The 23,484-nt window shown below is 42.9% G+C and overlaps 1 pseudogene; it reads left to right on the forward strand.

Annotated features, from left to right (window-relative positions):
• The first annotated feature begins 1,185 nt into the window (after positions 1-1,185).
• On the forward strand, positions 1,186-23,484 carry LOC112717529 (heparanase-like protein 3; annotated as a pseudogene).

A 23,484-nucleotide genomic window follows, 5' to 3' on the forward strand; every position in this document is an offset into this window, starting at 1 on the left:
CTCTTTCAATTTTATTGCTGTAAATTATTAGTACATCTTGAATTTATTGCTCAAAGTTGAGTTTGTTGCTGAAATTATGATTTAGCTAATGTTAATCTGCTATAAATCATATTTGGAGAATTGAAGTTTTTTTGTTGCTTCCTGAAAGTTATCATAGTTTAAGTTTTTGTTGCTGCCTGAAAGTTATCATAGTTATCATAGCTGAATTTGTTGCTAGAATTCTAGAAGTAGAATTTGTTGTCAGCTGTAAGTTGAATTTGATGCTGAACATATCATAAATGTGATTGTTGCTGGAAGTAGAATTTGTTGCTGGATAATTGAGTTGAGTTGAATTTGTTACTGATCCTTGTTGTTGTGTTGAATTTGTTCTGATTAGGGGAGGTTCTGCGATTATTTATTTTTTAGTTAAGAAGCATCATGTTCTATTTTTAATTTGTTTTTGGTTTTGATGTTTCCCAATTATTTTCGTGATCTTTGTTTCAGGAAAGTGCCATGAATGGCAGGCAGAAGGTTGAGAAAAAAGGTTTAATATGTTACTCCTCTTGATTTTGAAGTTCTTTGATCCCAGTTTCTTCAACTTTTTGTAAATTAAGCATTCATTTCCTGCTTCCATCATGTTAAGCTGTGTTTGATTGTTTTGTGCTCATCATGTTAAGCTGTGTTTGATTGTTTTGTAGTGTTACTTGATGTATATATCTCCTCACTGTTATAAATTCCTTCATTGATAATATTTTAAGTTCTTGCTTTCTTATCATCTTGTACTTTGTTCAAGAGTTGTTGCAGTTGGGAGCTCCTGAGATTGTTCCAGATTATCTAATTCTTTCTGTTGACGACCTAGCAGATCAAATAGCCGAGGTTCTCAACTTTTTTGGGTGAGTAAGTTCAAGCTTAATCTGTAATTGATTTCCATTTAATGACATAAAGAAAATTAGTTTACACCAATTTCCATTAGGCTTTGAATATTGGCAGTTGTTCGTTTTGAGAAGGCAATCTAACCCCAACATTCTTTTTGTCTGAAGTCTTAGTGCAGTAATGTGCATGGGAGTAGCTGCCGGGGCTTACATTCTTACCTTATTTGCTGTAAGTTATTATGTTGGTGCTATGCAGCCTCTCCCCTTTTTAAATTACATTAGATTTTCAATGATGGATCGTTCAATTTTTCTAATGGTTTTATGTTTACAATAGATGAAGGTTTTGTCAGCCTCTCCCCTTCTTGTTTTGTCAGCTAAGGTTTCTCATTTGGCGTCTGCTGTTACGAAAACATATCTTTTACTCTGGTTTGTTTGCTTTTCTAATTTTGATTCCCCTTGTTTATGAAGGGAAACACTGGTGACAAAGAGAATTTGGGAAAATACGAACAGGTGTGTACTAATTTGTTATAGCCATATCATTATTTATGATAGCTAATTTAGTGTAAATCTAAGTACTCAGAATTATATAGGATACTGTTTGTAGGCTCCATAACTAGGATCCGTCTACCAGCATTTGATTTCTTAGACCCTTTACTTACTTTAAAATCTGATAGGGAGTTGGGAGGAATGGTGGAGAAATGAAGTAGAGAAGAGAGGAAACTTATTTTAAGGGGGAAAAAAAGAAAGTTTAACATTAATGATAGGTATATTTCAGGGCTAAGGTTATCTTTGGATTGAATGCTCTTGCTGGAAGAACATTACAATGTGGTTCTGCAGTTGGACCGTGGAACTTTTCCAATGCCGAATCTTTTATCTGTTATACTGTAAGAAAGAATTACAGCATTGCTGGTTGGGAATTTGGTAAGTGTATGCTCCCTGATTACATATATGCCAAAGTAGCAAGCATCAGTGTAATTGATTCAATAAGACTAAAATTAAAAAATGGTGGTTTTAAGACTCATTATCTTTGCCACATAGCAGGATTTCACATTTAGTTTCTAACACAAACATTGCAAGTCTTTCAAGTTCTTTTTGCGAAACAAAAATAACATGTCTCTCTTGATAGAATTAATAGTTTAAATGAATTCCTTCTTGCTTGTGCAGGTAATGAATTGTGTGGGAGTGGAGTTGGAGCAAACGTTTCTGCAGATCAATATGCTTCTGATATTGCTGCATTAAGAAACATATTTCATGATGTATATAGAGGGATTAGGCATAAGTGATGAGCGGATAATTTGTATGCTTTTTGGCATTGTTTTTAGTATGTTTTTAGTATAATCTAGTTAGTTTTTAGTATATTTTTATTAGTTTTTAGCTAAAATTCACTTTTCTGGACTTTACTATGAGTTTGTGTGTTTTTCTGTGATTTCAGGTATTTTCTGGCTGAAATTGAGGGTCCTGAGCAAAAATCTGATTCCGAGACCAAAAAGGACTGCAGATGCTGTTGGATTCTGACCTCCCTGCACTCGAAGTGGATTTTCTGGAGCTACGGAAGCCCAATTGGCGCGCTCTCAACGGCGTTGGAAAGTAGACATCCTGGGCTTTCCAGCAATATATGATAGTCCATACTTTGCCCAAGATTTGATGGCCCAAACCGGCGTGGCAAAACAGCCTCAGAAATTCCAGCGTTAAACGCCGGAACTGGCATAAAACTTGGAGTTAAACGCCCAAACTGGCATGAAAGCTGGCGTTTAACTCCAGAAAAGGTCTCTACACGAAATTGCTTCATTGCTCAGCCCAAGCACACACCAAGTGGACCCAGAAGTGGATTTTTACGTCATTTACTCATTTCTGTACACCCTAGGCTACTAGTTTACTATTAATAGGATCTTTTGACATTGTATCATGACCTTATGACCTCATGACGCTTTACACCCTTCTTTGTGTACTTTCTACAACATGAGTCTCTAAACCCCATGGTTGGGGGTGAGGAGCTCTGCTGTGTCTTGATGAATTAATGCAATTACTACTGTTTCTCATTCAATCATGCTTGCTTCCATTCTAAGATAATACTTGTTCTTAATCCGGATGAATGTGATGATCCGTGACAATCATCATCATTCTCAACTATGAACGTGTGCCTGACAACCACCTCCGTTCTACCTTAGATTAAGTAGTTATCTCTTGGATTCTTTAACCGAAATCTTCGTGGTATACGCTAGAACTGATGGCAGCATTCAAGAGAATCCGGAAGGTCTAAACCTTGTCTGTGGTATTCTGAGTAGGATTCAATGACTGAATGACTGTGACGTGCTTCAAACTCCTGAAGGCGGGGCGTTAGTGACAGACGCAAAAGAATCACTGGATTCTATTCCGGCCTGATTGAGAACCGACAGATGAATTCCGCTATGCTGTGACAGAGCATATGCAATCGCTTTCATTGAGAGGATGGGAGGTAGCCATTGACAACGGTGAAACCCTACATACAGCTTGCCATGGAAGGAGACTTGCGTGTTTGAAGAAGAAGACAGTAGGAAAGCAGAGATTCAGAGGATGGAGCATCTCCAAACCTCAACCTATTCTCCATTACTGCAAAACAAGTAATCATTTCATGTTCTTTTGTTTTCCACAATCAATCCTGATAATTTCTGATATCCTGACTAAGATTTACAAGATAACCATAGCTTGCTTCAAGCCGACAATCTCCGTGGGATCGACCCTTGCTCACGCAAGGTATTACTTGGACGACCCAGTGCACTTGCTGGTTAGTTGTGCGGAGTTGCAAAAGTGTGATTGCAATTTCGTGCACCAAGTTTTTGGCGCCGTTGCCGGGGATTGTTGAGTTTGAACAACTGAAGGCTTATCTTGTTGCTTAGATTAGGACTGTTTTATTTTTGTTGGTTTAGAGTCTTTTAGTTGAGTCTAGTTTCATATTTTAAGTTTGGTGTCAATTGCATGCTTTTGTTTTTCTTTTAATTTTCGAATTTGCATGTTCTTAGTCCCTTTTTGATTCATAAAAATTCTAAGTTTGGTGTCCTCTTTGTGTTTTTCCCTTAAAAGTTTTCGAAAAATTAGTGTTTGATTTTCTAAAAATTTTAAGTTTGGTGTCTTTTGTGTTTTTCTCTTTCCTCTTTTCAAAAATCAAATCTTTTTCATAAAAATTTTTCAATCATATCTTTCTAATTGCTATTTTCAAAATCTTTTTAATTAACTAATTGATTCAGTTCTCAATTTGCTTTGATCTTATTTTCTTTTTGATTTTCGAATTTTCACCTTAATTTTCGTTTGTTTTATTTTATTTTCTTTTTCGTTTAATTCAAAAAAAAAAAAAACAAAATTTATCTCCTTGCAATCATTATCATTTCCCTTTTGTCCATTATGGACTTAAGTGGGATCAACCAGTCCAAAAGGACTCTGGGATCATATGCTAACCCCATTACAGCTACATGTGGGAGTAGCATCTGTACACCTCCCATCAAAGCAAGCAGCTTTGAACTAAATCCTCAACTCATTATCATAGTGCAGCAAAATTGCCAGTATTCCGGTCTTCCACAGGAAGAACCTACTGAGTTTCTGGCACAGTTTTTACAAATTACTGACACAGTACATGATAAAGAGGTGGATCAGGATGTCTACAGACTATTACTGTTTCCATTTGCTGTAAAAGATCAAGCTAAGAGGTGGTTGAATAACCAACCTACAGCAAGCATAAAGACATGGAAACAGTTGTCAGACAAATTCCTGAATCATTTTTACCCTCCAAAAAGGATGACACAGTTAAGACTGGACATCCAAGGCTTTAAACAAGAGGATAATGAATCCCTTTATAATGCCTGGGAGAGGTATAGAGGTATGCTAAGGAAATGTCCCTCTGAAATTGTTCATACCCTGACCGGGCTCCTCCAACTCGGCAAAATCCATGAAAGGTCCGACCTCGTCCCAAGGCCCACGCCTGAGGTCGGACCTCGGACAAAAAAGCTAAAGAGGCCCATCAAAAGGAACGCAGCCCAAAACCTAAAGGCCGAAAAGGCCTAGAAAAGGCGGTTCCACAAAGATAGAGATAAAACTCCCAAAAGATAAGATAAGATAAGAATATCTTATCCAGGGGAGATCACGGCCAACTACTATAAATACACTGGAGCACCCAGGTATGACACATTCCACATTCTACACATATCTGCTTGGACCCATGCTAACTTAAGCATCGGAGTGTCATTGCAGGTACAACCACCAACCACTATACATATCAAGCTCGGGTCATCAGTCCCCCTACCTCGGGCTTCTCCAAAGACGACCGAGCTACACGTTTCAGGTAACCCTCGGAACATTGGCGCCGTTGCCGGGGACCCTGGAAGTCATCCCTCTACCATGGCGGACGACCCTCTCAACAATGGCCACGCCGCATCAGAACAAGAGGACGAAGTTGACACCGGAGAACGACCGGACAGCCCTCTATCACCACGCACTCCAGGAGGAAACAAACAGAATCGCCCAAAGACATCACTCCCAAACAAAGATCCACAAAATTCCGAAAAAGAAAAGAGCTCGGAAATTCTAGAAGCAGTCCGGGCACAACAAAACCGACTGAAACAACTCGAAGAGGACATAAAAAAGCAGAAAGAAACTGAACAAGATCTGAGAAGGGAGGCTCGAAAGCGTAGAGAATTAGAAGAAAAACTACGGAAAATAGAGGCCAATCTAAAAGACCGGACAGAACGCGGCACCACCCCCGAATGCAACCATGATCCCTTCACGTAAGAGATCATGAAGGAGAAGGTACCACGAAATTTCAAGCCACCCGATATGGATCTCTACGACGGCACCACCGATCCAAGTCACCACCTTAGCAACTTCAGAAGCAGAATGTACCTAGTCGACGCCTCCGACGCGATTCGGTGCAAAGCCTTCCCCACCACTCTCACCAAGTCAGCCATGAAGTGGTTCGACAACCTACCACCAAGATCAATCACCAGCTTCGAGGACCTAACCAAAAAATTCCTAACAAGGTTCTCCATTCAAAAAGACAAGACAAAACATGCCCCCAGTCTACTCGGGATCAAACAAGGTAACCAAGAAACTCTCCGAGAATACATGGAGCGATTCAACAAAGCCTGCCTGGACATACAACACTTGCCCACTGAAGCGGCCATCATGGGACTAGCAAACGGCCTAAAAGAGGGACCGTTTAGCCAGTCCCTATCCAAACGATACCCGACCTCCCTATACGAGGTGCAGGAGCGGGCAGAAAAATATATCAACATGGAGGAAACCTCCCAGCTAAGAGACTCTTCTAGGAAGGAATCAACCTACCCATTCCGAGATCGAGATCGGGAACAGAAGAAGAAAGAAGAACCCAACTCGGACAAGCCACGGAAGTACCACAACTACACCCCCCTCCGAGTCTCCCTGGTAGACGTCTACAGAGAAGTATGCCACACCGAGAAGATCCCCCCGCCCCGACCGCTAAAGCACAAGAGAGCGGGGAGAGATCGGTCTGAATACTGTGAATATCACAAGCTCTACGGTCATTCTACTAACGACTGCTACGACCTAAAAAATGTTATAGAAAAGCTAGCCAGAGAAGGGAAACTCGACAGATACATAGCAGAGAAAGGAGAAGAGACCAGGAAGAGAAGGCGGGGAGATAACGAAGATCGGGCCGAACAAATCCCGCGAACCCCTAAAAGGCACGTTCACATGATAAATGGAGGTTTTGCAGGCGGAGGAACATCCAGATCCTCGCGAAAAAGACACCTCAAAGAAGTCTACCACGCCCGAGAAGACAGTCCCCTGCCCGAACTACCTACTATCTCGTTTACCCGAGAAGATGCTCAAGGGATAATACCCGGGCACGACGATCCAATGGTAATCACCATTATCCTAGCAAACGCCAACTTACATCGAACCCTGATTGACCAGGGAAGCTCAGCAGATATCCTGTTCAAAATGGCCTTCGACAAGCTCGGACTTGAAGAAAAAGAACTAAAGGCCTATCCCACCGACCTATTTGGGCTAGGAGATACCCCGATCCATCCCTTAGGATACATCTCGCTACACACTACCTTCGGAAAAGGCGAGCAATCTAAAACATTAAGCATCGATTACATTATAGTCGACGTCACTTCAGCATACAATGCCCTCATTGGGCGACCAACCCTAAACAGACTGGCAGCTATAGTCTCGACCCCACACCTCTGTATGAAGTTCCCTACCACAAAAGGAATCGCTACCCTAAAAGGCGACCAAAAACTGGCACGGCGATGCTACAACGAAAGCCTGAGCTTAAAAGGAAAAGAGATCAACACAATAGAACTCGTGCGAGTTCAAGCCCGAGAAGATCTTCGGCCACAACCAGAGGGAGAAACCGAAAGAGTCCAGATCGGGAACACATCTGAAAAAGTAACAAACATAGGAGCAAACCTCGAAACGGGCCTAAAGGAGGAACTCATAACCCTCTTAAGGGAGAATTCCGACCTCTTCGCCTGGAAAGCCTCCGACATGCCAGGCATAAGCCCCGACCTGATGTGCCATAAGCTATCAGTGTACCCGGGATCCCGACCTGTCCAACAAAGACGCAGGAAGCTCAGACCCGAACGCATGCAAGCAATAGAAGAACAAGTACAAGCACTACTAGATGCAGGGTTCATTAGGGAAGTCAAATACCCCCTATGGCTCGCAAACGTGGTCCTGGTAAAAAAGCCCAACGGAAAATGGAGGATGTGCGTCGATTACACGGATCTCAACAAAGCCTGCCCCAAAGACCCATATCCACTACCAAACATCGACGCCTTAGTAGACGCAGCCTCAGGCTACAGATATCTCTCCTTCATGGACGCATACTCAGGATACAATCAAATCCCGATGTACGGACCCGACCAAGAAAAGACCTCGTTCATAACCCCAAGGGCAAACTACTGCTACGTCGTAATGCCCTTCGGGCTAAAGAACGCAGGGGCAACCTACCAGAGGCTAATGAACAAAGTGTTCTCAGAGCACATCGGACTACAGCTGGAGGTGTATGTTGACGACATGCTGGTAAAGACACAAAAAGACAGAAACTTGCTAACCGACCTCACCAGTGTCTTCGGCACCCTCAGAAAACACAACATGAGACTTAACCCGACAAAGTGCACCTTCGCCGCAGAAGCCGGAAAGTTCCTAGGCTTCATGCTGACTCAAAGGGGCATCGAAGCGAACCCGGACAAATGCCAGGCAATACTCAATATGAAGAGCCCGACATGTGTCAAAGAAGTACAACAACTGAATGGAAGGCTAGCTGCCCTATCAAGATTCTTGGCAGGATCAGCAATAAAGTCACTACCTCTCTACTCACTCCTAAAGAAAGGAAAACCCTTCTCATGGACCCCGGAGTGCGAAAAAGCCTTTCAAGAGTTCAAGGAATTCCTCGGGCAGCCACCAATCCTAACCCGACCTCTAAAAGGGGAAGAACTCGTACTATACCTCTCGGTTGGACATCGAGCAGTCGCTTCAGCGTTAATACGAGAAAACGACCAAGGACAACAACCCATATACTTTGTAAGCAAGGCACTACAAGGGGCCGAGTTAAACTATCAGAAGATAGAAAAATTCGCCTACGCCCTAGTGTTCACAGCTCGAAGGCTCCGTCCCTACTTTCAAGCCCACACCATCAAAGTCCGGACAAACCAACCCATGCAACACATCCTGCAAAAAACAGACCTGGCAGGACGAATACTACAATGGGCGGTGGAACTGTCCGAGTTCGACCTCCACTATGAAGCCCGGACTGCCATAAAATCTCAGTATCTAGCCGACTTCATCGCAGAATACACGGAGACCCCTGGAACCCCACTCTCATGGAACATGTATGTCGACGGATCCTCAAACAAAACAGGAAGCGGAGCCGGGGTTATACTCGAAAGCGACCAAGGAACACGGATAGAACTATCCCTAAAATTCGAGTTCCAGGCTTCGAACAACCAAGCCGAATACGAGGCCCTACTAGCAGGTCTAAAGCTAGCCGAAGAGGTCGGAGCCCAGAGAATCGCGATCTTCAGCGACTCCCAGGTCGTCACATCACAAGTAAATGGAAGCTACCAGGCCAAAGACCCAACTATGAAAAAATACCTGGACCAAACACAGGCGCAATTACACCACTTTTCAGAAATACAAATCCAGCACATACCTCGGGAACAAAACGTCCGAGCAGACGCTCTCTCAAAGCTCGCCAGCACTAAACCCGGAGGCAACAACAGAAGTCTCCTCCAAGAAACCTTACAATCTCCCTCCGTGCTAAGAGAGGAAGAAACGCTAAATATATCCAACCAACAGCAAGGATGGATGACCCCCATACTCAACTACCTGAAGTCGGGAACTCTCCCCGCCGAAAGAAAGGAAGCTAAAAGACTCACAAAAGACGCCCAGAATTATACACTAATACACGACGTATTATACAGAAGAGGATTCTCAAACCCCCTCCTTAGGTGCGTCCCAACCTCAGAAGCAAAATGCGTCCTCGAGGAAGTCCACGGAGGCATGTGTGGGAACCACCTCGGAGCTCGGGCACTGTCCAAGAAAGTAGTCAGAGCCGGGTTCTACTGGCCGACCTTGCAAAGAGACGCAACGGAGTTTGTGAAAATATGCCCCCCTGCCAAAAACACGCCAATTTTCACAAGGCACCACCCGAAGACCTTATCAGCATCACCGCACCATGGCCCTTCGCAAAATGGGGACTCGACCTACGCGGCCCGTTCCCACAAGGACCGGGGCAAGTCAAATACCTCATAGTAGGGGTCGACTACTTCACAAAGTGGATCGAAGCTGAACCCTTAGCCACCATTACGGCTCAGAAAAGTCGCAAATTCCTATACAAAAACATTGTCACGAGATTCGGAGTCCCCTACTCCATCACAACGGACAATGGAACACAATTCACGGACACAAGTTTTCAGAACTTGGTGGCCGAACTAAAAATCAAACAGCAATTCACCTCGGTCGAGCACCCACAAGCCAATGGACAAGCAGAGGCTGCAAATAAAGTCATCTTGGCCGGGTTAAAACGAAGACTCCAAGAGGCCAAGGGGGCATGGGCCGAGGAACTCCCCCAGGTACTATGGGCATATCGGACAACCCCACACTCTACAACGGGAGAATCCCCATTCCGACTAGCTTACGGGATGGAGGCAATGATTCCTATCGAAATAGAGGAAGGGTCACCCAGAGTCATCTTCTACAACGAAGAGGGCAACCCGCAGGCACAAAAGGAAGAACTCGACCTCCTCCCCGAGGTCCGAGAAAGAGCCCGGATCCAAAGAAAGAAGCCTTAAAACGGCGAAAACAAAGATTCCGAAAGCGCTTACTAGAAAGTTGCTATACAACTAAAAAGTACAAGCGAAAAAACGAAAACAAAAGATTTCGAAAACGCTTACTAGAAAGTTGCTATACAACTAAAAAGTACAAGCGAAAAAACGAAAACAAAAGATTTCGAAAACGCTTACTAGAAAGTTGCTATACAACTAAAAAGTACAAGCGAAAAAACGAAAACAAAAGTGCCAAGCGCTAGCTAAAAAGCTGTTATCCAAAAACAACTAAAAAGCATAAAAGCGGAACAAAAAGTCAAAACGCGAACAAAAACACCGCATAAATAAGCTAAAAAGTTACTACAAGTAGCTAATAAGGCAAAAATGTGTCCAAAGCGTTCACAGAAACCATCCAAAAACAAAAAGAGCCCACAGGTCGGGCAAAACACCAAAAATAAAAGGTTACAGAGGATCAAGGTCCTTTCCGGACTCCACATCAAGAGAAGGCTGTGGAGGAAACATAGAAATCGGGACTGCATCGACGGCAACGTCATCCCGGTTTGAAACCTCCACGCCAGAGCCATCCCCGGCCAAGGGTGAGGTCGGGTTCGCAACCGGAACTTTGGGGTCGGACACCGGAACCTCATCCTCGTTGGGAGCAGGAACAATCTTTCCCTCCACAACGACGTTATCCGTACTGAATAAGCTCAGATCTAGGTCGGGAGCCAGAACCCGGACCTGAGCCTTCAGATTTTCAAACATAGCATCCATACCCTTGGCCACATGACCTTCTAGCTCGTAAAAACCATCCTGAGCAGATTGCAACTTCTCCTTTGTCTCCACAAGCTCGGCATATAACCGAGTATAATTCTCCGTCGCCGCCTTCGCCATCTCCTCAGCTGCTTTCGCTGCCGCCACAGCCGTGGTAGCTTTAGCTTTCTCTTTCTCCAAAGAGGCCTCCAGCTCAGTAATCCTAGCAGCCTTCAACTCACTAATCCTCTCAAACTCAGACTGAGCCTTCTCAAGTCGGGAGCTGGTCGCACCAATAGGGGATTTCCTGAACTCCCGAGCAATAGCGGCATGAAGACTAGCCATCCGGACACAACTCCGCGCCATATACTGAAAATAATGCTCCATAGACAAATCATCAGTAGAAATAAAGGTCTGAGGGAGAATATGCTGCTCAATCCAACCAAGAGCATCAAAGTCCTTATCATTGAAACCGGCAAGCTCTTGAGAGGTCTTCTGCTTCCTGGGAGGAGGACCCGAGGACAAAGGAGGAGAAGAGGTAGCAGGCCCAGAGGTCGGAGGATCCTGACTTACAGCTCGGAACTGGGGAGTCGGAATAGTCTTCGACCGAGTCTGAACACCCACAGTAGTCTTCTGCGGAGAAGATCGGGCAGAAGCCTCCCCAGCCTCGATATTTCGAGCAGCCACAGACTTCTTCGTCCGACGAAGAAACTTCATGGAATCCGCCTGAGAAGACATCTCTGCATAAATAAAAAGAAAAGGATTACCACAACAGAAATTCCACCAAAACAAGCAAAACCAAAATACTAAGAAAAGAGGAATCTCGAAGAGGTCGGGAACTACCTAACTCGGAACGGAGAAGGCTTGGATCCCCCAACATTTTCTTCGTGTCCAAGTGAGGTGCCCGACCCCATAAACTGCTCACCACACCCACAAAAGCCTGCTCCACCTCATCTAGACTCCCAAAAGTATACTTAGCAGACACTACATTCTCCTGCCAACAAAGAGGAAAAGAAGGCTCCCCACTCTCATCTAGAAAGAAAGGTCGGACGTCCCCAGTAGCCCGGACCTTGAAATAAAAGTTCTTAAAATCGTGAAAAGACTCATCATACAGGGTACAAAACTTCCTCCCCTGGTTAGCCCTAAAAGAGACCCAAGATACCTTCCCTCCACCCGAACCCGGCTTCGTCAGCACAAACAAGTAGGAAAAAAGAGAAATAGAGGGAGCAACGCCCAAAAACTGACACAAAAGTTGAAACAGCTTTAAAAATGCCCAAGAATTTGGATGAAGCTGCGTAGGGGCAAGGTTACAAGACCATAACACCTCGGACTCCAGGTCGGTAAAAGGAAGTCGGACACTCAGCTTGGAGAAAAAGCAATCATAAGCGTAAAAGAAGAGCTTCTCGGAACTATCTAAAGGCGGGAAACACACTCTCTCCTCGGAATCCGGGGCTACTAGTTCATAATCTCTCTCAGACTCTCTATTTTCGCATATACTACAGTGCCTACGGAACCTAGCTAAATATTCAGAATCTACCACAGAAGGGACCTTTAAAGGAAGAGGGTCTACCCAACCAAGACCACTTGGAATCTTGGTCGACATCGCTTGAAGAACCTTTCGAGACATAAAAACTCTTACCTACAAAGAAGAAATACAACAGCAAGCAAAAATCACATAAAGAAGACAGCAAAAAACCCATTCAGCAAAACCCGAAACAAAAACCAAAAAGAGCCCCCCCCATATGCAAACAACAACGGCGGCGCCTCTTTTTGGGGCAACCCAGGCATAAAAGAAACAAACAAAGAAGCCACACAAAAGAACAGAAGAGAGAAGAGATGAGAACAAAACCTGGAAGAAAGAAAGAAGACGACGAGCTCCGAAAGCAAGGAGAACGAAACGGCAGCGCAGAGAAAACCCCGGAAAAATGCACGGAAAGATTCTGGGAAGAAGAAACAAAGAGAAAGAAGAAGCGGTGCTCGAAAAAGAAGATGGCGAAAACTTAGAAAAACAGGAAGGAACGGAATAAACGAAGAAAAAGGAAGGAAGCAAATAAATAATGCCTTCACAGAGCTCGAACGGAAATCGAGGAGAAACGGTAAAATGCAATAAATGCAGGAACGGCCATTTTTGAATTTTGAAAAACTACTATGCCCGAGCTCGACCTCCCAAAAAGGACGAACTCGGGCAGGGGCACTGTTCATACCCTGACCGGGCTCCTCCAACTCGGCAAAATCCATGAAAGGTCCGACCTCGTCCCAAGGCCCACGCCTGAGGTCGGACCTCGGACAAAAAAGCTAAAGAGGCCCATCAAAAGGAACGCAGCCCAAAACCTAAAGGCCGAAAAGGCCTAGAAAAGGCGGTTCCACAAAGATAGAGATAAAACTCCCAAAAGATAAGATAAGATAAGAATATCTTATCCAGGGGAGATCACGGCCAACTACTATAAATACACTGGAGCACCCAGGTATGACACATTCCACATTCTACACATATCTGCTTGGACCCATGCTAACTTAAGCATCGGAGTGTCATTGCAGGTACAACCACCAACCACTCTACATATCAAGCTCGGGTCATCAGTCCCCCCACCTCGGGCTTCTCCAAAGACGACCGAGCTACACGTTTCAGGTAACCCTCGGAACAGAAATGTTTTCAGAGTGGGTACAATTAGACATTTTCTACTATGGGCTTACAGAAAAAGCTCAGATGTCTTTAGACCACTCAGCTGGTGGATCTATACACATGAGGAAGACAATTGAAGAAGCTCAAGAGCTTATAGACACTGTTGCTAGAAACCAATTTTTGTACTCTAGCAATGAGTTCTCTCCAAAAGAGGAAGCCATGGCAGTAGTCACTGACCCTAGTCCTTAAGAACAAATAATTGAGCTTAATCAACAATTGCTCCTGATGACAGAACAGTTAGCAGACTTTAAAGAGATGCTCCATGAAACTAAAGTTGCTAACAAGAGCATAGAACTACAGTTAAATCAAGCAAAACAGCAAATATCTAAACAGATAACAGAGGAATGTCAAGCAGTTCAATTGAGGAGTGGGAAGACCCTGAATAACACTGCTCAAAAGAGTAAAAAGCCAAACAAGGAACAATTGACAGAGGACAACCAAACCACTGTTCAAAATCCCTCTGAGGACAGTAAGAGCCCAGAGAGGAATGTTATTGGCGTTCAAACGCCAGAAAGGGAAGGAAAGCTGGCGTTAAACGCCCATTCCTTGCCCAGTTCTGGCATTCAAACGCTAGAAAAGGGGGAAAAGCTGGCGTTAAACGCCCAATTTCCACCCAATCCTGGCGTTCAGACGCCTGGGGAGAATCAGACACCTGAGAGTGCTGACAGTATTCCCTCTAACAAGGCTTCTTCAACCACTTCTGTAAGGAATAAACCTGCAGCATCTAAGGTTGAAGAATATAAAGCCAAGATGCCTTATCCTCAAAAACTCCGCCAAGCGGAACAGGATAAGCAATTTGCCCGCTTTGCAGACTATCTAAGGACTCTTGAAATAAAGATTCCGTTTGCAGCGGCACTTGAGCAAATACCTTCTTATGCTAAGTTCATGAAAGAGATCTTAAGTCATAAGAAGGATTGGAGAGAAACTGAAAAAGTGTTTCTCACTGAAGAATGCAGTGCAGTCATACTAAAAAGCTTACCAGAAAAGCTTCAAGATCCAGGAAGCTTTATGATACCATACACATTAGAAGGTGCCTGCACCAAGACAGCCCTATGTGATCTTGGAGCAAGCATCAATCTAATACCTGCATCCACTATCAGAAAGCTTGGGTTGACTGGAGAAGTCAAACCAACCCGGATATGCCTCCAACTTGCTGATGGCTCCATTAAATACCCATCAGGCATAATTGAGGACATGATTGTCAAAGTTGGGCCATTTGCCTTTCCAACTGACTTTGTGGTGCTGGAAATGGAGGAGCACAAGAGTGCAACTCTCATTCTAGGAAGACCTTTCCTAGCAACTGGACGAACTCTCATTGATGTACAAAAAGGAGAAGTAACCTTGAGAGTCAATGAGGATGAGTTCAAGTTGAATGCTGTAAAAGCCATGCAGCATCCAGACACACCAAATGACTGCATGGGCGCTGACATTATTGACTCTCTGGTAGAAGAGATCAATATGGCTGAGAGCCTAGAATCAGAGCTTGAGGACATCTTCAAGGATGCTCAATCTGATCAAGAAGAACTAGAGGAGGCAAAGGAATTTTCGAAAATTCCTCAGAAGGAGGATAAACCTCCCAAGCCTGAACTCAAACCACTACCATCATCCCTGAAATATGCATTTCTAGGAGAGGGTGACACTTTTCCAGTGATTATAAGCTCTGCTTTAAATTCACAGGAAGAGGAAGCACTGATTCAAGTGCTAAGGACACACAAGACAGCTCTTGGGTGGTCCATAAGTGATCTTAAGGGTATTATCCCAGCTAGATGCATGCACAAGATCCTATTGGAGGATAATGCCAAACTAGTGGTCCAACCATAGAGGAGGCTAAATCCTGCCATGAAGGAGGTGGTGCAGAAAGAGGTCACTAAATTACTAGAGGCTGGGATTATTTATCCTATTTCTGACAGCCCCTGGGTGAGCCCTGTCCAAGTTGTTCCCAAAAAGGGAGGCATGACAGTGGTTCATAATGAAAAAAATGAATTGGTTCCTACAAGGACAGTCACAGGGTGGCGCATGTGTATTGACTACAGAAGGCTCAATACAGCCACCAGAAAGGATCATTTTCCTTTACCATTCATAGACCAAATGCTAGAAAGACTAGCTGGTCATGATTACTACTGCTTTTTGGATGGCTATTCAGGCTACAACCAAATTGCAGTAGATCCTAAGGACCAAGAGAAAACAGCATTCACTTGCCCTTCTGGCGTGTTTGCCTACAGGAGGATGCCTTTTGGTCTGTGCAATGCACCTGCAACCTTTCAGAGGTGCATGCTCTCTATCTTCTCAGATATGGTAGAGAAATTTCTGGAAGTCTTCATGGATGACTTTTCAGTGTATGGAGACTCATTTAGCTCCTGTCTTAATCACCTAGCACTTCTCTTGAAAAGGTGCCAAGAGACTAACCTGGTTTTAAACTGGGAGAAATGTCACTTTATGGTGACTGAAGGAATTGTCCTTGGGCACAAAATTTCAAGCAAGGGAATAGAGGTGGATAAGGCAAAGGTAGAGGTAATTGAAAAATTACCACCACCTGCCAATGTTAAGGCAATCAGAAGCTTTCTGGGGCATGCAGGATTCTACAGAAGGTTTATAAGGGATTTTTCGAAAATTGCAAAACCTCTGAGTAATCTGCTAGCTGCTGACACACCATTTGTGTTTGACACACAGTGTCTACAGGCATTTGAGACCCTAAAAGCTAAGCTGGTCACAGCACCAGTCATCTCTGCACCAGATTGGGCATTACCATTTGAATTAATGTGTGATGCCAGTGATCATGCCATTGGTGCAGTGTTGGGACAGAGGCATGACAAACTTCTGCATGTCATTTATTATGCTAGCCGTGTTCTAAATGATGCACAGAAGAATTACACAACCACAGAAAAAGAATTACTTGCAGTGGTCTATGCCATTGACAAGTTTAGATCTTACCTAGTAGGATCCAAGGTGATTGTGTACACTGACCATGCTTCTCTTAAATACTTACTCACAAAGCAGGATTCAAAACCCAGGCTAATAAGATGGGTGTTGCTTCTGCAAGAGTTTGATATAGAAATAAGAGACAGAAAAGGGACAGAGAACTAAGTAGCTGATCATCTGTCCCGAATAGAGCCAGTAGCTGGGGCGTCCCTCCCTTCTACTGAGATTTCTGAGACTTTCCCAGATGAGCAACTATTTGCCATTCAGGAAGCTCCATGGTTTGCAGATATTGCAAATTTTAAAGCTGTGAGGTTCATTCCCAAAGAGTACAGCTACGTGCAGAGAAAGAAATTAATTTCAGATGCCAAGTACTACCTCTGGGATGAACCATATCTTTTTAAGAGATGTGCTGACGGAGTGATCCGCAGGTGTGTACCCAGAGAAGAAGCACAAAGGATCCTATGGCACTGCCATGGATCACAGTATGGAGGACATTTTGGAAGTGAGCGAACAGCCACTAAAGTCCTCCAATGTGGCTTCTACTGGCCTACTCTCTATAAAGATTCCCGAGAGTTTGTGCGTAACTGTGACAGTTGCCAAAGAGCTGGTAACCTGCCTCATGGATATGCCATGCCTCAACAAGGGATATTAGAGATAGAATTGTTTGATGTATGGGGAATTGACTTCATGGGGCCATTCCCACCATCATACTCAAACACTTACATTCTGGTGGCAGTGGACTATGTATCTAAGTGGGTAGAAGCAATTGCTACACCCACTAATGATACCAAGACCGTACTGAAATTCTTCCAGAAAAACATTTTCAGCAGGTTTGGCGTTCCCAGAGTGCTAATCAGTGACGGGGGCACTCATTTCTGCAATAAACAGCTACACCTTGCTATGGTTAGATATGGAATTAGCCACAAAGTGGCAACTCCGTATCATCCACAGACAAATGGGCAAGCTGAAGTCTCTAACAGAGAACTAAAAAGAATCCTAGAACGGACTGTGATAGCCCGAAGAAAGGATTGGGCAAAGAGCTTGGATGATGCTCTGTGGGCATACAGAACAGCATTCAAGACTCCTATAGGAACCTCCCCATACCAACTGGTGTATGGGAAGGCCTGTCATTTGCCTGTGGAACTGGAACATAAAGCCTACTGGGCAACCAGATTCCTAAACATGGATGCACAGTTAGCTGGTGAAAAAAGATTGCTCCAGTTAAATGAGCTAGAGGAGTTCAGACTCAATGCCTTTGAAAATGCAAAAATTTATAAGGAAAAGGCAAAGAAATGGCATGACAAGAAGTTGTCAACCAGAGTCTTTGAGCCAGGACAAAAAGTGCTGCTCTTCAACTCTAGGCTCAGACTGTTTCCAGGAAAACTCAAATCCCGATGGAGGGGTCCGTATGTGATTACAGGAGTGTCACCATATGGATATGTTGAGCTTCAGGATATTGATTCTGACAAAAAGTTCATTGTTAATGGACAGAGAATCAAACATTATCTTGAAGGCAATTTTGAGCAGGAATGCTCAAAACTGAGACTTGAGTGATTCTCAGTGAAAGTCCAGCTAAAGACAGTAAAGAAGCGCTTGCTGGGAGGCAACCCAGTCATATTAGGAGGTTATATGATTAGTTCTTACAGAGGCAAATATCAAAAATGAAGGAGTTCACAGAGTTACAGAAGGATTCAGCTCAAAAAGCAGAGAAAATGAGCTTACTGGCGAAAAAACGCCAGTAAGGGGCATTTTGGGCGTTAAACGCCAGAATGGGTACCATTCTGGGCGTTTAACGCCAGGAATGGTGCCATTTTGGGCGTTAAACGCCAGAATGGGCACCATTCTGGGCGTTTAACGCCAGGTGTGCAGCATCCTGGGCGTTTTGAAAAACGCCCAGTGATAAAGGCTTTTTGGTGTTTAACGCCAGCCAAGGCACCTGGCTGGGCGTTAAACGCCCAAAAGGGGTAGCAATTGGGCGTTAAACGCCAGAATGGGTGCCATTCTGGGCGTTTAACGCCAGAAAGGTGGGGGGACCACATTTTTGTTTTCAACTCAAATTTTTTCAAACCTTCTTCTTTTTACCCATACTCTTCTACATAAATGCACTTCAACCTTTCATCATTCACTTTCAAATCTTCACAAATCAAAACCATTCTTCAAATCTATTTCAAATTAATCCCAAATCTTCTTCAAAAAACTCACCCTTTTCTCAATTTCTTTCCATATCTTCTCAAATCTCCCTTCAAATCTCTCTTTTTTTTCAAAAAAAACTCTCCCCCTCACCTTATAAATTCGTGTTTGGCTTCCTCTTTCCACCACACCATTCGAATTTCCTCTTCTTCTCTCTCTCTCTCTTCTCTTCTTTCTTCTCTTTTTGCTTGAGGACAAGCAAAACCTCTAAGTTTGGTGTGCTTTTCCGTGATCACTAAGCCAAGATTCATCAAGATCATGGCTCCTAAGGGAAAACAAACCAACTCAAGAGGAAAGAAAGAGACTAATCCAAAGAATCTTTGGAATCAGGAGAAGTTCTTAACCAAAGAACATGAAGACCATTATCACAAAATAATGGGTCTGAGGTCAGTGATCCCGGAAGTTAAATTTGATCTGAAAGAAGATGAATATCCGGGGATCCAAGAGCAAATTCGAAACAGAGGATGGGAAGTTCTGACCAATCCTGAAATAAAGGTTGGAAGGAACATGGTTCAGGAATTCTACTCTAATCTGTGGCTAACAGATAAGCAGAGAATGACTGGAACTGCTTACCATACCTACAGAACCATGGTCAGAGGGAAAGTTATGTACTTCCATCTGGACAAAATAAGAGAAATCTTCAAACTACCTCAACTGCAAGATGATCTTGATTCCTTCAATAGGAGGATGGTGAGAGTAGATAAAGGGTTGGATCAAGTTCTAGAGGACATATGCCTCCCTGGGACTAAGTGGATAACCAATTCAAAGGGTGTCCCAAACCAACTCAAGAGGGGAGACCTCAAACCAACTGCAAGAGGTTGGCTAGACTTTATTGGGCGTTCCATATTGCCCACTAGCAACCGTTCTGAGGTCACCATCAAGAGAGCAGTGATGATTCATTGCATTATGCTTGGAAAAGAAGTGGAGGTCCATCATGTGATTGCTTGTGAGATCTACACAATTGCAAATAAGAATTCCACTGAAGCCAAATTGGCTTACCCAAGCTTGATCTCCTTGCTCTATAAAGAGGCTGGGGTGAAGATGGGAGTAGATGAGTTCATACCCATTGAACACCCAATCACCAAGAAGTCAATGGAAGGACAAGTGCAAGACAACTCTATCAAGAGGAGGGCACAGGAATTCCTCCCTGAATTCCCAAGAATTGACTACTGGACCAGCCTAGAAGCATCTATCTCCAAGCTGCAAGAGACTATGGAGCAACTGAAGGAAGAACAGCAGAATCAGAACTGCATGCTCTGCAAATTGCTGAAGGAACAAGAGAAGCAGGGGCGTGAAATCCAAGAGTTGAAACGCCAAAAGTTCTCCTCTCAAGCTGAGGGAGCATCCACTTCTCAAAATCAAGGTTGTTGAGTCCTAACTCTGTGAAAACCTCTATCATTATGAGCCTATGTTTTTGCGTTTTTTTAGTTTGTTTTGTTTTTATTTTTTTTTTTATCTTTTAGTCTCATCTTATATCTATCTTTGAGTCTTATTCTTAGTTCATAATTAATAAAATTGAAATTTTATGCCTTAAAGATATGAATGTCCTATGAATCCATCACCTCTCTTAAATGAAAAATGCTTTAATCACAAAAGAACAAGAAGTACAGGATTTCGAAATTTATCATTGAAACTAGTTGAATTAGTTTGATGTGGTGACAATACTTTTTGTTTTTTGAATGAATGCTTGAACAGTGCATATGTCTCTTGAATTTGTTGTTTTGAGAATGTTAAAAAAATTGTTGGCTCTTGAAAGAAGAAAGAAAAAGAGAACTGTTATTGAGGATCTAAAAATCATTAGATTGATTCTTGAAGCAAGAAAAAGCAGTGAAAAAAAATTCAAAAAAAAAAGAGAAAAAAGAAAAAGAAAAAGAAAGAAATAAAATTTGTGATCCAAGGCAACAAGAGTGTGCTTAAGAACCCTGGACACCTCTAATTGGGGACTTTAGCAAAGCTGGGTCACAATCTGAAAAGGTTCACCCAATTATGTGTCTGTGGCATGTATGTATCCGGTGGTAATACTGGAAGACAGAGTGCTTTGGGCCACAGCCAAGACTCATACACTAGCTATGCTCAAGAATCATTATGCTCAACTAAGAGAATCAATAACACTATCTGAGTACTGAGTTCTTATAGATGCCAATCATTCTGAACTTCAAGGGATAGAGTGAGATGCCAAAACTGTTCGGAGGCCAAAAGCTACTAGTCCCGCTCATCTAATTGGAGCTATGTTTCCTTGATATTTCGGAGGCCAAAAGCTACTAGTCTCTTCTTTTTATCCTATTTTGATTTTCAATTGCTTGGGGACAAGCAACAATTTAAGTTTGGTGTTGTGATGAGCGGATAATTTGTATGCTTTTTGGCATTGTTTTTAGTATGTTTTTAGTATAATCTAGTTAGTTTTTAGTATATTTTTATTAGTTTTTAGCTAAAATTCACTTTTCTGGACTTTACTATGAGTTTGTGTGTTTTTCTGTGATTTCAGGTATTTTCTGGCTGAAATTGAGGGTCCTGAGCAAAAATCTGATTCCGAGACCAAAAAGGACTGCAGATGCTGTTGGATTCTGACCTCCCTGCACTCGAAGTGGATTTTCTGGAGCTACAGAAGCTCAATTGGCGCGCTCTCAACGGCGTTGGAAAGTAGACATTCTGGGCTTTCCAGAAATATATGATAGTCCATACTTTGCCCAAGATTTGATGGCCCAAACCGGCGTGGCAAAACAGCCTCAGAAATTCCAGCGTTAAACGCCGGAACTGGCATAAAACTTGGAGTTAAACGCCCAAACTAGCATGAAAGCTGGCGTTTAACTCCAGAAAAGGTCTCTACACGAAATTGCTTCATTGCTCAGCCCATGCACACACCAAGTGGACCCAGAAGTGGATTTTTACGTCATTTACTCATTTCTGTACACCCTAGGCTACTAGTTTACTATTAATAGGATCTTTTGACATTGTATCATGACCTTATGACCTCATGACACTTTACACCCTTCTTTGTGTACTTTCTACAGCATGAGTCTCTAAACCCCATGGTTGGGGGTGAGGAGCTCTGCTGTGTCTTGATGAATTAATGCAATTACTACTGTTTCTCATTCAATCATGCTTGCTTCCATTCTAAGATAATACTTGTTCTTAATCCGGATGAATGTGATGATCCGTGACAATCATCATCATTCTCAACTATGAACGTGTGCCTGACAACCACCTCCGTTCTACCTTAGATTAAGTAGTTATCTCTTGGATTCTTTAACCGGAATCTTCGTGGTATAAGCTAGAACTGATGGCAGCATTCAAGAGAATCCGGAAGGTCTAAACCTTGTCTGTGGTATTCTGAGTAGGATTCAATGACTGAATGACTGTGACGTGCTTCAAACTCCTGAAGACGGGGCGTTAGTGACAGACGCAAAAGAATCACTGGATTCTATTCCGGCCTGATTGAGAACCGACAGATGAATTCCGCTATGCTGTGACAGAGCATATGCAATCGCTTTCACTGAGAGGATGGGAGGTAGCCATTGACAACGGTGAAACCCTACATACAGCTTGCCATGGAAGGAGACTTGCGTGTTTGAAGAAGAAGACAGTAGGAAAGCAGAGATTCAGAGGATGGAGCATCTCCAAACCTCAACCTATTCTCCATTACTGCAAAACAAGTAATCATTTCATGTTCTTTTGTTTTCCACAATCAATCCTGATAATTTCTGATATCCTGACTAAGATTTACAAGATAACCATAGCTTGCTTCAAGCCGACAATCTCCGTGGGATCGACCCTTGCTCACGCAAGGTATTACTTGGACGACCCAGTGCACTTGCTGGTTAGTTGTGCGGAGTTGCAAAAGTGTGATTGCAATTTCGTGCACCAATAAGCCACTGATCATTGCTCCCGGTGGCTTCTATGATGCAAACTGGTTCCAGGAATTTGTAAACAAATCTGGTAAATCTGTTGATGTGGTATCTCACCACATATATAACCTTGGAGCAGGTATCATCCACCAAAAAGGAATACTACTGTTATAATATTTGACAAATGTTTATGAATTTTGGTTATAACAAAAGCTACTACTTTATCTTACATACAGGAGTTGATGAGCACCTAATTGAAAGAATTCTTGATCCATCATATCTTGATGGAGTGGCTAGCACATTCAGTGGCCTAAAAAACATACTTAAAAAATCAGCAACCAAAGCAAAAGCATGGGTTGGTGAGGCAGGAGGGGCTTACAACAATGGCCACCATCTTGTGTCTGATGCATTTGTCTACAGTTTCTGGTTAGTTTAACTAACTCACCTTGAATTTTTTTTATTATTTTTTAATTTTTTTGTCATTGGAGATTCTACAAGCATTTACTCTAATGTTAATACATCATAACACAGGTATTTGGATCAGCTTGGAATGTCAATTGTTTATGACACCAGAACATACTGCAGAAAAAAGTTTGGTTGGAGGAAACTATGGTTTACTAAACACTTCTACTTTTATGCCAAATCCAGATTATTATAGGTACCAAATATTAAATTTCATAGTTGAAGGATGTGCAGCATGTTATTGTGGACTATCTCATTTTAGCTTTCAAGTGTCATTATTACAGAAAAATATATTGTGTGCTCATTTTACAAACTGGCACATACCTTTCTACCATTGGTTGAGGGTGTAGACTTATCATATGCAGATCACACATTCTATCCAACGGTGAAAAGATGTGTTTTGTTTCGATATATAAAATAAAAATGAGTACAAATTATACATTCCTTCTTTGTGAGCTGATATATCTAACTTGTGTTCTGACATATATAGATGTTTACTTCATTAG

The sequence above is a fragment of the Arachis hypogaea genome, chromosome 10 (assembly GCF_003086295.3).
Source record: "Arachis hypogaea cultivar Tifrunner chromosome 10, arahy.Tifrunner.gnm2.J5K5, whole genome shotgun sequence".
Taxonomy (NCBI): domain Eukaryota; kingdom Viridiplantae; phylum Streptophyta; class Magnoliopsida; order Fabales; family Fabaceae; genus Arachis; species Arachis hypogaea.